The sequence below is a fragment of the Ranitomeya variabilis genome, chromosome 6 (genome assembly GCF_051348905.1).
Source record: "Ranitomeya variabilis isolate aRanVar5 chromosome 6, aRanVar5.hap1, whole genome shotgun sequence".
Classification (NCBI taxonomy): domain Eukaryota; kingdom Metazoa; phylum Chordata; class Amphibia; order Anura; family Dendrobatidae; genus Ranitomeya; species Ranitomeya variabilis.
The window spans coordinates 124,961,603-124,978,927 of record NC_135237.1 but is presented as its reverse complement, the minus strand read 5'-3'; the positions used below and the strand labels follow the sequence as shown (position 1 = coordinate 124,978,927).

The window sequence follows — 17,325 nt, the reverse complement described above, 5'->3', positions numbered from 1 at the left end:
TGAGACATCGGGCTGGCACAAAACAGGCGCCGAAGTAAACCGGCGTTTCAACTCCTGGAAAGCCTCCACGGCAGCAGGAGCCCAGTTAGCTACATCTGAGCCCTTCTTGGTCATATCCGTCAAAGGTTTCACAATGCTAGAAAAATTAGCGATAAAACGACGGTAGAAGTTAGCGAAACCCAAGAACTTCTGAAGACTCTTAACTGACGAGGGCTGAGTCCAATCAAGAATAGCTCGGACCTTGACTGGGTCCATCTCCACAGCAGAAGGGGAAAAAATGAACCCCAAAAAGGGAACCTTCTGTACACCAAAGAGACACTTTGAGCCCTTGACAAACAAAGAATTTTCACGCAAAATTTTAAAGACCAACCTGACCTGCTCCACATGCGAATCCCAATTATCAGAAAAAACCAAAATATCATCCAGATAAACAATCAAAAATTTATCCAGATACTTCCGGAAAATGTCATGCATAAAGGACTGAAAAACTGAAGGCGCATTGGAGAGCCCAAAAGGCATCACCAAGTACTCAAAATGACCTTCGGGCGTATTGAATGCGGTTTTCCATTCATCACCTTGCTTAATGCGCACAAGGTTGTACGCACCACGAAGGTCTATCTTGGTGAACCACTTGGCACCTTTAATCCGGGCAAACAAGTCAGACAACAGCGGTAAAGGATACTGAAATTTGACAGTGATCTTATTTAAAAGCCGATAATCAATACAAGGTCTCAAAGATCCGTCCTTTTTTGCCACAAAAAAGAATCCCGCACCAAGAGGGGAAGAAGACGGACGAATATGTCCTTTCTCCAGAGACTCCTTGATATATGAACGCATAGCGGTATGTTCAGGTACCGACAGATTAAACAGTCTTCCCTTAGGAAATTTACTGCCTGGGATCAAATCTATAGCACAGTCACAGTCCCTATGAGGAGGCAGTGCACTGGACTCAGACTCACTGAAGACATCCTGATAATCAGACAAATACTCCGGAACTTCCGAAGGCGTAGACGAAGCAATAGACACAGGCAGGGAATCCCCATGAATACCCCGACAGCCCCAACTTGAGACTGACATAGCCTTCCAGTCCAGGACTGGATTATGGGTCTGTAACCATGGCAGCCCTAAAACAACCAAATCATGCATTTTATGTAAAACCAGGAAACGTATCACCTCGCGGTGTTCAGGAGTCATGCACATGGTAACCTGTGTCCAATACTGCGGTTTATTTGCTGCCAATGGCGTAGCATCAATACCCCTAAGAGGAATAGGATTTTCTAATGGTTCAAGAGTAAAACCACAGTGCTTAGCAAATGACAGATCCATAAGACTCAGGGCAGCACCTGAATCTACAAACGCCATGACAGGATAAGATGACAGTGAGCAAATCAAAGTTACAGACAGAATAAATTTAGGTTGCAAATTACCAACGGTGACAGGACTAACAACCTTAGCTATACGTTTAGAGCATGCTGAGATAACATGTGTAGAATCACCACAGTAGTAGCACAAGCCATTCCGGCGTCTATGAATTTTCCGCTCATTTCTAGTCAGGATTCTATCACATTGCATTAAATCAGGTGTCTGTTCAGACAACACCATGAGGGAATTTGCGGTTTTTCTATCACATTGCACCGAATTAGGTGTCTGTTCAGACAACACCATGAGGGAATTTGCGGTTTTGCGCTCCCGCAACCGCCGGTCAATTTGAATAGCCAGTGCCATAGTATCATTCAGACCTGTGGGAATGGGAAAACCCACCATAACATTCTTAATGGCTTCAGAAAGGCCATTTCTAAAATTAGCGGCCAGTGCACACTCGTTCCAATGTGTCAGCACGGACCATTTCCGAAATTTTTGGCAATACACTTCAGCCTCGTCCTGCCCCTGAGACATAGCCAGCAAGGCCTTTTCTGCCTGAATCTCAAGATTGGGTTCCTCATAAAGTAAACCGAGCGCCAGAAAAAACGCATTAATATCAGCTAATGCCGGATCTCCTGGCGCCAGCGAAAAAGCCCAATCCTGAGGGTCGCCCCGTAAGAACGAAATAACAATTTTTACTTGCTGAGCAGAGTCTCCAGATGAACAGGGTCTCAGGGACAAAAACAATTTACAATTATTCATGAAATTCCTAAACTTAAACCTGTCTCCGGAAAACAGTTCAGGAATCGGTATTTTAGGTTCTGACCTAGGATTTCTGATAACATAGTCTTGTATGCCCTGCACACGAGTAGCCAGCTGGTCCACACTTGTAATCAAGGTCTGGACATTCATGTCTGCAGCAAGCATAGCCACTCTGAGGTAAAGGGGAAGAAGAAAAAAAAAAAAAAAAAACTCAGAATCTTCTTTCTTATAATCCCTCTTCTGCAATGCATTAAACATTTAATACTGGCCTGGCAAACTGTTATGACCCCAATGGCGAGGGTCTCAGAGGAACGTAGAAGTCTGCAGAATACAAAAATCCAGCTCATAGGGCAGTGGTAACTGGGTTGACCATATATCTACTCCTAACGCCAACACTAGAAGTAGCCGGGGATCATTCCTACGTTGATTCTAGATGACACGCTCCAGCCGGAGAATCTAGCTACCCCTAGTAGAGGAAAACAAAAGACCTTTCTTGCCTCCAGAGAAGGGGACCCCAAAGCTGGATAGAAGCCCCCCACAAATAATAACGGTGAGGTAAGAGGAAATGACAAACACAGAAATGAACCAGGTTTAGCACAGAGAGGCCCGCTAACTGATAGCAGAATAAAGAAAGGTAACTTATATGGTCCACAAAAACCCTATCAAAATCCACACTGGAAATTCAAGAACCCCCGAACCGTCTAACGGTCCGGGGGGAGAACACCAGCCCCCTAGAGCTTCCAGCAAAGGTCAGGATATAGATTTGGAACAAGCTGGACAAAAATACAAAACCAAAACAAATAGCAAAAAGCAAAAGGCAGACTTAGCTGATATAACTGGAACCAGGATCAGTAGACAAGAGCACAGCAGACTAGCTCTGATAACTACGTTGCCAGGCATTGAACTGAAGGTCCAGGAAGCTTATATAGCAACACCCCTAACTAACGACCCAGGTGCGGATAAAAGGAATGACAGAAAAACCAGAGTCAAAAAACTAGTAACCACTAGAGGGAGCAAAAAGCAAATTCACAACATAAACCTGACCGCTGTCCAGTGGGGAAATTGTTTGTTCCTGACAGATGGACTAGTAAAGTGATTTCGGAGGTTCATTGTTCTGTGTTGGCTGGTCATCCTGGGATTTTTGGTACCAGAGATTTGGTTGGTAGGTCCTTTTGGTGGCCTTCTTTGTCACGGGATGTGCGTTCTTTTGTGCAGTCCTGTGGGACTTGTGCACGGGCCAAGCCTTGCTGTTCCCGCGCTAGTGGGTTGCTTTTGCCTTTGCCGGTCCCTGAGAGGCCTTGGACGCATATTTCTATGGATTTTATTTCGGATCTTCCGGTTTCCCAGAGGATGTCAGTTATCTGGGTGGTTTGTGACTGGTTTTCTAAGATGGTTCATTTGGTACCTTTGCCTAAGTTGCCTTCCTCTTCTGATTTGGTTCCGTTGTTTTTTCAGCATGTGGTTCGTTTGCATGGCATTCCGGAGAATATTGTGTCCGATAGAGGTTCCCAGTTTGTTTCTAGGTTTTGGCGGGCCTTTTGTGCTAGGCTGGGCATTGATTTGTCTTTTTCTTCCACATTTCATCCTCAGACAAATGGCCAAACCGAGCGAACTAATCAGACTTTGGAAACTTATTTGAGATGCTTTGTGTCTGCTGATCAGGATGATTGGATGGCTTTCTTGCCATTGGCCGAGTTTGCCCTTAATAATCGGGCTAGTTCTGCTACCTTGGTTTCACCCTTCTTTTGTAACTCTGGTTTTCATCCTCGTTTTTCTTCGGGGCAGGTTGAGCCTTCTGATTGTCCTGGGGTGGACTCTGTGGTTGACAGGTTGCAGCAAATTTGGGCTCATGTTGTTGACAATTTGGTGTTGTCTCAGGAGGGGGCCCAGCGTTTTGCTAACCGTCATCGGTGTGTTGGTTCCCGGCTTCGGGTTGGGGATTTGGTCTGGTTGTCTTCCCATCATGTTCCTATGAAGGTTTCTTCCCCTAAGTTTAAGCCTCGGTTTATTGACCCTTATAGGATTTCTGAGATTATCAATCCAGTGTCTTTTCGTTTGGCCCTTCCAGCCTCTTTTTCCATCCATAATGTTTTTCATAGACCTTTGTTGCGGAAATATGTGGTGCCCGTTGTTCCCTCTGTTGATCCTCCTGCCCCGGTGTTGATTGATGGGGAGTTGGAGTATGTGGTTGAGAACATTTTGGATTCTCGTTTTTCGAGGCGGAAGCTTCAGTATCTTGTCAAATGGAAGGGTTATGGCCAGGAGGATAATTCTTGGGTTGTTTCCTCCGATGTTCATGCTGAGGATTTGGTTCGTGCCTTTCATTTGGCTCGTCCGGATCGGCCTGGGGGCTCTGGTGAGGGTTCGGTGACCCCTCCTCAAGGGGGGGGGTACTGTTGTGAATTCTGCTCTTGGGCTCCCTCCGGTGGTTATAAGTGGTAGCACTGCTGTCTCTGGATCGCAGCATTTATCAGGTGTGTTCACTTTTTGCAATTCTGACTGGGCTATTTAGTCTTGCTTGACCCTTTAGTCAGTGCCAGTTGTCCATTGTTCCTGGAGGATTCACATCCCGGCCTGGTCTCTCCTGCTTTGCTGTTCATTTCAACAAAGATAAGTTCTGGCCTTGATTTTTGCTGTCCACATGCTGTGGCCTTATTGTTCAGTTCTTTTCCATGTTTTTGTCTTGTCCAGCTTGGTCTGTATAAGGATTTGTTTAGCCAAGCTGGTATCTCTGGAGATGCAGATATACCCTCCATATCTTTAGTTAGCTGTGGAGGTTTTGTATTTTCTGTGGTGGATATTTTCTAGTGTTTTAATACTGACCGCATAGTGCTCTGTCCTATCCTTTCTATTTAGCTAGAAGTGGCCTCCTTTGCTAAATTCTGATTTCAGTCTGTGTATGTTTTTTCCCTCTCCTCTCACAGTCAATATTTGTGGGGGTCTGTCTATCCTTTGGGGATTTTCTCTGAGGCAAGATAGTTTTCCCTTTTCTATCTCTAGGGGTAATTAGTCCTCCGGCTGTGTCGAGATGTCTAGGGAGTGATAGGTACATTTCACGGCTACTTCTAGTTGCGGTGTTAAGTTCAGGGTCTGCGGTCAGTACAGGTACCACCTTCTCCAGAGTACGTCTCATGCTGCTCTTAGGCCACCAGATCATAACAGTGTACGTCCTTAAAGGCAATGTTAAATTATTGTTCAGAAATTGCACTAAGTAGAATACCCGGTTGGGTAAGAGAAGTTATTTATAGTATGTTATTTAAAATATTTAACCATGTTTGTAATGTTCAAGTGTCCTCACCACCCATAAAGGGAAGCCTTGTTAAAGTTTACTTGTTATTGCATTTCAAAATTGTATGTCTTTTTGCTGACATGTATTGTTGTTTTCTTCCCAGTCCAGGAGTACTGGGTTTAACCGGGAGGGAGTGCAGCGCCCCAGAGTCCTGGTCGTTGCAGTACTGATGCTCCGCCGCTAAGGGGGGCTATGGTACGTCTGATAGCACTGAAGGAGTTCACCTGACCAGGTATCACAGACACCAATACACTTCACAGTCTGGCCTCCAGGGGGAGCTAAGGGTGCTATGTATTAGGCCACTCCTCACAATCTGGTAAAACTGGGGGCTAGATAGGAAGTTAGTCAGAAGCTGACTGGGTTGGAACCAGGCAACATCCTGTGGCAGAGGGTGTTGCAGGGGAAGATTCAGGGGGGTCCCTGTCAGGGGTGGGTTCCTGACAGAGGCCTAGCGAACAGAAAGAACGTTACGGGACTGCGCCTGCACTTCATCGCGGCGGTACCCCAAGAAAGGACAAGAAGCGAGGTTTATTGTGCTGAGTGAGAAACGAGATCACAACAAGGAGAAACACCAGAAGGAGTCGTGCTTTAAGACGAGGCAACATCCTACTGAGGCGCGTAGCCAGTGGCCGGAATGCCGAGGAAGCCTTACTTCAAACCTACGGCAGGACAGTCAGTTCTAGGCGGGCTGTCTCACCCAACATCACCTAAGCAGACACAGGGGGCAACATCTGGAGAGGGGCGACTCTAGGGTCCCGGAAGACCTCCGAGCTCACCCGTCATACGGGTGCGTCCTAGCCATATCATCTGGGGGACGAAACAGAACATCATAATCGAGTTGTGAGGGAACTTCAGAAACAGACACAACAGTTGTGAGGACTATCCCGTAAGCACAGCAGGGAAGGACTACAACACACAAGCGCTAGAAGGTAGGCACAGATTTCCACCTGCAAAGGGAACTCTGGAGGTGCCATCGGACCGGCTGGACTCACGCAGCCCGGTTAACCGTATTCCGGACTGAGGATCCGGAAGCCTTCAGTAAAGAGGTAAAGAGACTGCAACCTGGTGTCCTTGTTATTTACTGCGACAGGCACCACACCACAACAGCATCACTCTCCACCTTCATTGGATGCCCCCCAGCAGGGTCACGGGCCGGGTCTAGCCACCGTGACAACCCCAGAACTGAGACAGAGAGGCCCAGTACTGGGTACCCCTCGGCCCTGCGGCAGTGGGGGCGCTCCATCTATTTTTCTTTCGTAAGTTAAAATGAGAAGTTTCTCCACAACCTGTTAAAAGAAGAAATATACTGCTCTGTTGGTTTAGACCAGTATAAGCAGATATTCAACCTGAATTACATTATATGTTGTCCTATGGTCATGCTTTTACTCTAATAGGGCGACAATTGCACTTTAAGTAACAGGGCACCTCACATGCCGTATATTACATTTTGAACAGTAATATAATACATTTGACCAGTGTACATGCAAGAAGTTTGATCTCATAAGTCGTCTGTGCAAAATGCCAAAGCAAGATGCTATAGAAACTCTATTCTAGTATTGTAAGAGCTATTCTGTATCACAAACAATATTGAAATGTAATTAGGTAGTAAGCTATATGCCAATGTATAGTAGAGCAATCGTTAATTCAGATGCCAGTAATGTAGTGCAGCCTCCAAGCTTCATGCCTTAATATTTTTATGTATCCTCCAAGCTAAAATATTGTTCCTGTTAGCATATAAGTACCAAACTTAGTGCCTCAATATAAATATGTTACCAATAAGTTCTACTTTTACATGAGACACTGTAACCATTATGCCTGCTTGCTTCCCATTGCTTTAACCCCTTTACCTCCCAAGCCTGTTTTCACCTTCATGACCAGGCCAAATGTATAATTCTGATAAGTGTACCTTTATGAGGTAATAACTCTAGAATGTTTCAACAGATCCCACTGATTCTGAGAAAGTTTTTTCATGACATACTGTACTTCATGATATTGATAAGCTTTCTTTGGTATGACTTGCGTTTTTTGTGTGAAACAAATTGGAAATTTGGCGAAAATTTTGAAAATTTAGCAATTTTCAAACTTTTAATTTTTATGCTCTTAAATCAGAGAGTTATGTCACACAAAATAGTTAATAAATAACATACAGTTTTACTCAAAGATTACATACCCAAGCTGAATTTTTGCTTTCTTGGCATTTTTTTAAGAGAATGTGAATGATAACACGAAAACTTTTTCTTCACTCATGGTAAGGCTACTTTCACACTAGCGTCGTGTGATGTACGTTGCAATGCGTAGTTTTGTCGATAAAACGAATCCTGCAAAGTTGCCCGCAGGATGCGTTTTTTCTCCATAGACTTGCATTAGCGACGCATTGCGACGGATTGTCACACGTCACATCCATCGTGCGATAGATGCGTCGTGTTTTGGTGGACCGTCGGCACAGAAAAACATTCCATGTAACTTTTTTTGTGCGTCGCGTCCGCCATTTTCGACTCCGCCCTCTCCTCCCCAGACTGCAGAATGGGCAGCGGATGCATTGTAAAACTGCATCCGCTGCCCAGGTCTTGCAGTTATTCACAGCGTCCGTCGGTACGTCGGCCCAATGCATTGCGACGGGCCCGTACCGACGGATAAGTGTGAAAGAAGCCTTAGTGGTTGGGTGAAGCCATTTATTGTCAAACTACTGTGTTTTCTCTTTTTAAATCATAATGACAACCAAACATATCCAAATGACCCTGATCAAAAGTTTACATACTCTGGTGATTTTGGCCTGATAACATGCACAGAAGTTGACACAAATGGGTTTGAATGGCTACTAAAGGTAACATCCTCACCTGTGACCTGCTTGCTTGTAATTAGTGAGTGTGCATAAAAGCTGAGTGAGTTTCTGGGATCCAGACAGACTCTTGCATCTTTTATTCAGCTACTGATGCTTCTGGATCGTGAGTCATGAGGAAAGCAAAAGAATTGTCAACGGATCTACGGAAAAAGGTAGTTGAACTGTATAAAACAGGAAAGTGATACAAAAAGATATCCAAGGAATTGATAATGCCAGCCAGCAGCATTCAAACTATGATTAACAAATGGAGAATCAGGGGCTCTGTAAAAACAAAACCACAGTCAGATAGACCAACAATAATTCTGTCCACAACTGCCAGGAAAATTGCTTGGGATGCAAAGAAAAACTCACAAATAACATCAGATGAAATGCTGGACTCTCTTAAAACTAGCGGTATGACTATTTCAAGATACACAATAAGGAGGCACTTGAAGAAAAATGGGCTGCATGGTCGAGTCACCAGAAGACAGCCATTACTGCGCAAATGCCACAAAATATCTCGCCAACAATACGCAAAATAGCACAGAGACGAGCCTCAAAACTTTGGAACAAGGTAATTTTAGTGATGAAACCAAAATTGAACTTTTTGACCACAACCATAAACGTTACATTTGGAGAGAGATCAACATGGCCTATTATGAAAGGAATACCATTCTTACTGTAAAGCACAGAGGTGGATCGCTGATGTTTTGGGGATGTGTGACCTACAAAGACACAGGAAACTTGGTCAAAGTTGAAGGAAAGATGAATGCAGCAAGTTATCAGCAAATATTGGAAGCAAATTTGCAGTCATCCTACCCGGAAGCTGCACATGGGACTTACTTGGACGTTCCAAAATAACAATGATCCAAAACACAAGGTCAAGTCGACTTGTCATTGCCTACAGCAGAACAAAGTGAAGTTTCTGTAGTGGCCATCCAAGTCTCCTGACCTCAATATCATTGAGCTACTCTGGAGAGATCTTAAGCGCGCAGTTCATGATAGACAGCCCAGGGATATACAGGAACTGGAGGCTTTTTGCCAAGAAGAGTGGGCAGTTTTACCATCTGAGAAATTAAAGAACCTCATCCACAACCACCACAAAAGACTTCAAGCTGTCATTGATGTTAGAGGGGGAAATACACGGTATTAAGAAATGGGGTGTGTAAACTTTTAATCAGGGTCATTTGGATGTTTTGGGTTGTCATTACGATGTATAAAGAGAAAACACAGTCGTTTGACAGTAAATGGCTTCACCCAACCACTAACCGTGAGTGGAGAAAAAGTTTTGGTGTTATCATTCATATTCTCTGAAAACAGGCCAAGAAGGCAAACATTCTGCAGGGGTATGTAAACTTTTGAGCATAACTGTATGTCTGCTTTATATCAGTACAATTATTGAAACATATTTTTTTTAGGAAGTTAGATGGGTTAAAATGTACAAAACCATTTTTTTTAGAGACCACATTACATTTGAAGTGACTTTGAGGGTCCTATATGACAAAAAATACCCCCAGATTTAAACCATTTTAAAAAAAACTGCACCTCTCAAGGTGCTCAAAACATATTTGAGAAGTTTATTTACTATTCAGGTGCTTCACAGGAATTTTTGCAAAGTGGAAAGAAAAAATAAACATTTAACTTTTTTTTACAAAAATTTTACTTTAGCCATCAAATTTCTCTATTTTCACAAGGATAACTGAAGAAAATGGACACCAAAATTTGTTGTGCCATTTCTCATGAGCATGTTGATACACTTTATGTGGGGGGAAAGTATTGTTTGTGTGCAAGGCAGGGCTCGTAACAGAAGGAGCACCATTTGATTATTTGAAAATTGACTGGAATTTAAAGCTGAAGACATGTCACATTTGGAGAGCCCCCGATGTGCCTAAACAGTGGAAACCCCTCACAAGTGAACCCATTTTTTAAACTAGACCCCTCAAGGAATGTATCAAGCGCCCAGGCGCTTCACAAAAGTTAATAACATTGAGATGTGAAAATAAAAAATATTCTTTTAGCTCCAATTGTTTTATTTTCACAAGGGTAAATGGAGAAAATGGAACCTAAAGTTTGGAAGGAGTGACGTTGATGGAAACGTGTGCTGGTAGTATGTTGCGTTTGAACAGCCCCTGCTGTGCCTAAACCTTTGAACCCACCCACAAGTGGCCACATTTTGCAAACTAGACCCCTCAAGGATTTGATCTAGATGTATAGTGAGCATCTTGAACCCCCACGAGCTTCACAGAATTATACAATGTTGATCTGTGAAAATGAAAAAAAAAATTCCCTCAAAACTGTTTTAGCCCCAATTTTTTTATTTTCACAAGGATAGCAAGAGAAAATGCACCCCAAAATGTGCTGTGTAATTCCTGATGCATACACCAATACTTTATATGAAGTTAAAAACTAATTTTGAGGCACAGTACAAAGTTCTCAATGGAAGAAGTAAGTGGCATATTGCAGTTCAGATTTGGCTGGAATGGTTTGAGGGTGCAATGTCACATTGGCAAGGCCCCTGAGGTTCCAGAACAGCGAACCCCAATAAAAGCCATCATTTTACAAAACTACACCATCCAATGAATTAATCTAGGGGTGCAGTGATCATAATGACACCACATGTGCCTCACAGAATTTTATACCATTGGGCGGCGATGAAAGAATAATTGCATTTTTACTGCTAAAATGTTGTTTTAGGCTCATGTTCTTAATTTTTCTAAGGGCTAATAGGACAAGATGAATCTCAATTTACTGTAATAAGTTCTCCTGAGTGCGCCAATAACCTTCATGTAATCGGAAAATACTTTTCAGTCACAGTGCAAAGCTCAGAAGGGATGAAGTGCAGATTTTACTGTTATGGATTGCAGATGCCATGACCCACTGGGAGAGCCCCTGAGGTGCCAGGACAGCAGAACTCCTCATACCTATCCCCATTTTACAAACTAAACCTCTTGATAAATTAATCTAGAGATGCAGTTATCATATTGATACTACAGGTGTGTCAGAATTTTACACCAATGGGCAGTGAAGGAAACAATATTATAATTTTACCACCAAAATTTTGTTTTATCCCCAGATTTTACATTTTTACATAGGGAAATCGGTACCAAAATTTGTCCCACAAATTAAATGTGGAAATACCCCATATGGGGCTATATAGTCCTGCTTAGCCATACAGTGAGACTCAGGAGGGATGGAGCCTTATATGCATCCTAGAACGCAGATTTTCCTACAATAGTTTGCAGCATCCATACACAGAGCCTGTAAGTGCTAGCAGAGCAGAATCCTTCCTAATGTGACCCTTTTTGGAAGTTATACACCTTTGGGAATTTATTTACAGGTGTACTGACAATTTTGACTATGTGGGTATTTACCAGAAACAAGCAGCAGTGGATGTTGCTTAGCAAAAATTGCAAACTGCCGTTATACTGACCAGTACGTTGTTGTGCACAGCTCATGCTTCTGGAGACACGCTCCCGTAAATTAGGTGAGCTTATAAACAGAGTAAAAATTCCAATATAACTAATCCTATAGTCACCATAAGAATATATTAAAAAGCATCAAATAGTTTCAAATATGTAGTGTAGACATAAGTAGGTGTACTCACCCACCAGGCACCCCTATTTCTGTCTACACTACATATCTGATGTACCTTGCTATTCAATGCATTGGGGTACTTATACCCTTTTAAATAATGACTTATACACTTTATGTACTCAGTAATGTGATACACTTTATTTGCATTTTTGTGGCATGCATTCTTTACTCTTTGATGCTTTTGCAGCCAGGGCTATCTGGGGGCCTTCATTTGCATATGTGGGTGCCTGAAGAGGATTCATTCCCAATAAAAGTACCTTCACACTAAGCGACGCTGCAGCGATATCGACAATGATGCCGATCGCTGCAGTGTCGCTGTGTGGTCGCTGGAGAGCTGTCACACAGACAGCTCTCCAGCGACCATCTATGCCGAAGTCCCCGGGTAACCAGGGTAAACATCGGGTTACTAAGCGCAGGGCCGCGCTTAGTAACCCGATGTTTACCCTGGTTACCAGCGTAAATGTAAAAAAAAAACAAACACTACATACTTACATTCCGGTGTCCATAATGTCCCCCGGCGTCTGCTTCCTGCACTGACTGTGAGCGCCGGCCGGCCGTAAGGCACAGCACAGCGGTGACATCACCGCTGTGCTCTGCTTTTACTTTATGGCCGGCACTCACAGTCAGTGCGGGAAGCGGACGGCGAGGGACGTGTGACAGACAGCAGAAGGTGAGTATGTACTGTTTGTTTTTTTTACTTTTACAATGGTAACCAGGGTAAATATCGGGTTACTAAGCGCGGCCCTGCACTTAGTAACCCGATATTTACCCTGGTTACCTTTGTAAAACATTGCTGGCATCGTTGCTTTTGGTGTCAAACACGACGATACACGCCGATCTGACGACCAAATAAAGTTCTGAACTTTCAGCAATGACCAGCGATATCACAGCAGGATCCAGATCGCTGCTGCGTGTCAAACACAATGATATCGCTATCCAGGACGCTGCAACGTCACGGATCGCTATCGTTATCGTTGCAAAGTCGCTTAGTGTGAAGGTACCATAAGAGGCCTGCTTTCAGGAACATTTAATGGATGAGCTGCATCATCTCTACAGGATCAATAAGTCTCAAACTACCCCATATCACTCCAGGGGAATGGGACCTGAGAACGCTTCATTTGGACCTTGTTACAAATGTTGCAGACCTTGGAGGAGGACAAGACAATGAAGTGGCCCGAATTCCTTTCAGAGTTGGTGTGGGTCTACAACAATCTAGTTCACATGACTACTGGTTATACCACCTATATTCTGCTTTTTGGGCAGAGAAGACAAGAGATTACTGAACTAGAGCTTGACTCCGAAGATCCCTACCCGGGCAGTTGTCCAAGTAGCTGGATCTGAGAACTGAAGTTTTGGGAAGTGGAACAATCTGGTCAGTCCCTGACATCGGGCGAACAGTTCCATCCTGCTGGAGACCGTGTGTTATTCTTGAGTCTCTTGGCCTGCTCTAAGTTGGATCACCCCTGGGAAGCAGTACCCTACCAAGTAGTGAAAAAGATTCACTCAGATAAAACATTCTATGAAGTTAGACCTGAGAGCAATGAGGGAGCAGCACACCAAGTGTTACACTGGAATATGCTATGGCAGTGTTCATCTAAAGCAGAAGAGCCCACGGAGACAAGGTCTCCAATGGGGTTAGCCAAGGCCCCCCAAAAGGAAGTACTAGAAGATGAGGAAATCTGGATTATGGTGCTATTGGGATCACTGGAGTTGCTGGTGCCGCTCTTGAATAGGACAGAGAACGAACAAAGGGTTGACCTATGATCCCCGGTGACTGGTTCCCAAATACTCCAGAAGTGCCCCTACAGGAGGAACTCCACAGGACTGAGCATACCAATGCCAGTATTCCTCCAACTGGTACCCGCAGGACTAATTTGTTTAGACACAGATACAGAAGAGTGCCCTTAATTATTGGTTAAAATTGGATTACCCTAGCGGAAGCTTCGGACCCTCAAGGATCCCACGCACCTGCAGACTGGTGAGCTAAAAGAGGGTAGGAATGTAAAAGGGGACAATGGTACCTCTGAAGAACCCCTGGGTAATGTGTCATTAGTGCGGGAAGGCTACCATCTACTGGCTAGATGGGATCATGCAGAACCAATCGGCACCATAAGAATTGCAGGGAGAACAGGTTCAACTGCCTGATCAGGTCTGGTGTCTTAGATGATGGAGTTTGCGAATATAAAAACCCTGGGCACCAAATTGCAGGGGGCTTTGGTGCCAAGAGAGCATCAGATACAGATGTGCACAGGAGAAGACTCTGCAGCCAGAGTGACAGGCAACAGCTTGAATCATGTGCCAGCAGGGTGCTGGCCTCTTGCAAAGCAGAATCCAGGCAACACCAAATCAGATCCAGAGCCACGACTATGCCAGTCAAACCTGAGGACCTGATCTACTCCTGTCCAGACTGCACCAGTCAATGCCTGAATCCCAGACCTGCGCTAGTCATCCCTAACAACAGTAGTCAAGATGCAGAGCCCAGCCCTCTTCTCATCAGATCCAGGAGACAACTAGACTCTTGCCCAGAAGAGGACATGTGCAGTTCCAGTCAGACCATATGAGTGAGCAAGGTCGTCACTTCCAGCAATAACGTATGGTACAGGGGTCAGCCTGGGTTAGGACAACAGGTGGGTGGGGGCCGATTGGTACATGGGAAGCTCAACATTGCTTGATAGACTTTGTAAGAAGGACTTGCGGCTTAGCAGGAAAACCTGATGATCTCAGCTAGGGCCATTACTGCAGAAAGAACTAACCTAGTAGCTCCTCAGGAATAGGTGTACCTCTCTTGTTAGAAGGACACAAGTATAATCCCTGAGGGACATTTTCATTATTCAAATTGTATTCTGAATACTATTGTATGTGTACTGTTGTTTGCACTGTTTCATATTATTAATTGTTTCCTGACCTCTGTGAATTCCTGTCAAAATGGGAGGTAGTAAATAGTTTATTCACTGTTTCCTGCTCCTGTCTTTTGTGCTTTGCATTCGGTCACCTGCAGTACATTAGCACTCTACTACCACATGTGTGTCTGGAGATAGGCTTTTTACTAACAACTTGGTGCAGCTCAGCCAGATGTCTATCAGTTCAGCTTCTCCAGACTGCTATTCTGCAACCAGCTATTATTAACAAAGCTCACTTCTGCTACTTTAGCTGTTTTTCATAACTTCAAATCTGCCTCAACTAGGTACCTGATAATGAACTGAATTTTGCTTCTTCAGGTGTTATTAGCACCTTTAACTAAGCTGCAAGAACCTGATAATGAAGTCATCCCTGCTGCTTCTGTAGTTGTTCACACTTTCAACTCTAATGGAATAAGTTACTTTAACCCCTTAAGGACCATTTCCGTTTTTGCGTTTCCATTTTTTGCTCCTCTTCTTCCCACAGCCAGAACTTTTTTATTTTTCTGTCAATATGGCCATGTAAGGGCTTGTTTTTTGAGGAACAAGATGTACTTTTGAATGGCACCATTGATTTTACCATATAATGTACTGGAAAACAGGAAAAAAATTCCAACTGCAGTGAAATTGCAAAAAAAAGTGCAATTCCACCATTGTTTTTTGGATTTTTTTTACCATGTTCTTTAAATGCTAAAACTGACCTGTCAATATCATTATCCAGGTCACTATGAGTTCACAGACACTCAACATGTCTAGGTTCTTTGTTATTTAAGTGCTGAAAAAAGATCCAAAGTTTGTAAAATAAAAATGTTGCCATTTTCCGAAACAAGTAGAGTCTCCGTTTTTCAGAATCTGGGGCAGTGTGAGGGCTTATTTTTTCTCTCCGATCTGATGTTTTTATTGATACCGTTTTGGTGTGTATACCCTATTTTGATCACCCATTATTGCATTTTTTTCAATGTTGCAATGACCAAAAAAACCTAATTCTGGGGTTTTGATTTTTTTTCTTGCTACGCTGTTTACCGATTAATTCTTTTTATTTATTGATACATCTGGCAATTCTGAATGCGGAGATACGAAATGCGTTTAGATTTTTTTCTCGCTGTGCCGTTTACCGATTAATTCTTTTTATATATTGATACATCTGGCGATTCTGAATGCTGTGATACCAAATATGCATGTATTTGATTTTTTTATTGTTTTATTTGAATGGGGCGAAAGGGGGATGAATCGAACTTTTATATTTTTTAATTTTATTATATTTTTTAAAACTTTTTTTTACTTTTTACTTGTTTCAATAGTCTCCATGGGAGACTAGAAGTTGGAGCTCTGCTCTATGTAGCAGAAATGCTCACTTGCTATGAGTTCTAACCGCTGCTTATAGCTATCCAGCTATGACAATCACAGGGGTCTCCTGCAGACCCCAGGTTGTCATGCCAACCCATCGACGACCCGCGGTTATGTAACACGGGTGCCGATGGGCGGGGTTAATGACACACTTCCTGTGGGTGCATGTTAAATGCCACTGCCAGAGTATGACTGCGGCATTTAACATGTTAACAGCCACGGGCAGATCACGATTCCAATCGCGGCTGTTAGGAGCATATGACAGCTGATTAGACCAGCTGTCATGTGCCGGAAAAGGTGCGGGCACATCAGGGGGTGTCAGGAAATATGACCAATTTTTTCATTATTGTGCTAGTCACACACACACCTCTAGCTCTGCTACGTCTTTTAGGTCTGTTTAAAGTACAAAAAAGAAAAGAATGTCCAGCTTCACCGAATCCATAAAAAAGAGTTTTCTTTATTCACATACTTTTAAGCATAGAGGATACAGACTTCAGCACAAGCCATATGGATAAGAATCTCAACACGTTTCTGGAGACTAAGCTCCCTGTTTAACCCCTTCACCCCCAAGGGTGGTTTGCACGTTAATGACCGGGCCAATTTTTACAATTCTGACCACTGTCCCTTTATGAGGTTATAACTCTGGAACGCTTCAACGGATCTTGGCGATTCTGACATTGTTTTCTCGTGACATATTGTACTTCATGATAGTGGTAAAATTTCTTCGATATAACTTGCGTTTATTTGTGAAAAAAACGAATATTTGGCGAAAATTTTGAAAATTTCGCAATTTTCCAACTTTGAATTTTTATGCCCTTAAATCACAGACATATGTCACGCAAAATACTTAATAAGTAACATTTCCCACATGTCTACTTTACATCAGCACAATTTTGGAACCAACATTTTTTTGGGTGACGGAGTTATAAGGGTTAAAAGTTGACCAGCAATTTCTCATTTTTACAACACCATTTTTTTTTAGGGACCACATCTCATTTGAAGTCATTTTGAGGGGTCTATATGATAGAAAATACCCAAGTGTGACACCATTCTAAAAACTGCACCCCTCAAGGTACTCAAAACCACTTTCAAGAAGTTTATTAACCATTCAGGTGTTTCACAGGAATTTTTGGAATGTTTAAATAAAAATAAACATTTAACTTTTTTTCACACAAAATTTGTTTCAGCTCCAATTTGTTTTATTTTACCAAGGGTAACAGGAGAAAATAGACCCCAAAATTTGTTGTACAATT

General features: G+C 43.1%; 1 long non-coding RNA gene across 1 annotated transcript in view; it reads right to left on the bottom strand.

Moving 5' to 3' along the window:
• Positions 1-2,216: 2,216 nt before the first annotated feature.
• Positions 2,217-17,325, bottom strand: part of LOC143783498 (uncharacterized) — a 136,180-nt gene continuing 121,071 nt past the window's right edge. The window contains exon 2 of the long non-coding RNA XR_013217213.1: positions 2,217-3,163. This is a non-coding gene — a long non-coding RNA (uncharacterized LOC143783498). The remainder of the gene's footprint in view (positions 3,164-17,325) is intronic.